We start from the raw sequence: 970 nt of genomic DNA, 5'->3' as shown, positions 1-970 counted from the left end.
CTATCTATCTATCTATCTATCTATCTATCTATCTATCTATCTATCTACCTATCTATCTATCTCTCTATCTATCTGTTATTTGTCCCAGTAGAATGGAAAGCCCTTGAACTTGGGAAATTTCACCTATTTTTAGTGGTATCTCCATCACCAGCACAGTTCATGGCACACAGTAGGTGCTTAATAATATTTATTGAATGATTGATATGAGGATACATTATTAGATATGAAATGGCCTAGGACACTATGACAATTGCCACAAGAAATAATGTGCTTCCCATCACAAGTTGCATTTGAGCTGAGGCTGTATGATCTTTTAGAAAACATATTCTAAAAGGAATCATTGAATGAGGTCGTGGTTTGCAGTATATGAGTTCTAAGACTCTATACATATATCTTGTGTCAATGAAATTTAATTGAATTCAATGATTATTTATCAAGCTCCTAGCATGCATTAGGCATTATGCTAGGTACTATGGATAAAAATAAATCTATTAAAAAATCACTGTCCTCATGGAACATACATGATAGGTGGGATGGCACAATATTTGCTCTTTCAAATACTGAAATGGGTTTGTCCACTTACTAATAAGAATATTCCTTTTAGCAATGCAATTTTCAGGCCACCTAGGCCTATTGATCCTGTGAAAATGTTCATGTCTTTTCATGGATTTATCACAGTAGGCTAACTTGGCATGTTGATATCATACTTTGATATCCTTGATATGAAGAAGATAGAAGAAATGGTTTATAATCTCTAGAAATACATCATTATTCATGAAAAAATGTAAGAATATAGTGTGTCATTCTAAGGACATACTTTTCTCTTTTCTATAAAATAGTTTTAGTTGAGTCTGAATCTAAGAGAAAATTTTGTAGTCAATGTTATTTCTTTGAATTTTAAAACAGCCCCTACTGGCAACCCAAAGTCAATGTTTGCACCATATTCAAGGTAACCAATAGAATAATAAAA

The sequence above is a fragment of the Petaurus breviceps genome, unplaced genomic scaffold (genome assembly GCF_028583685.1).
Source record: "Petaurus breviceps papuanus isolate PSGF00001 unplaced genomic scaffold, PetGlider_PUasm1.0 76, whole genome shotgun sequence".
Classification (NCBI taxonomy): Eukaryota; Metazoa; Chordata; class Mammalia; order Diprotodontia; family Petauridae; genus Petaurus; species Petaurus breviceps.
The sequence above is the reverse complement of the archived record's forward strand: the minus strand, read 5'-3'. Positions refer to the sequence as shown.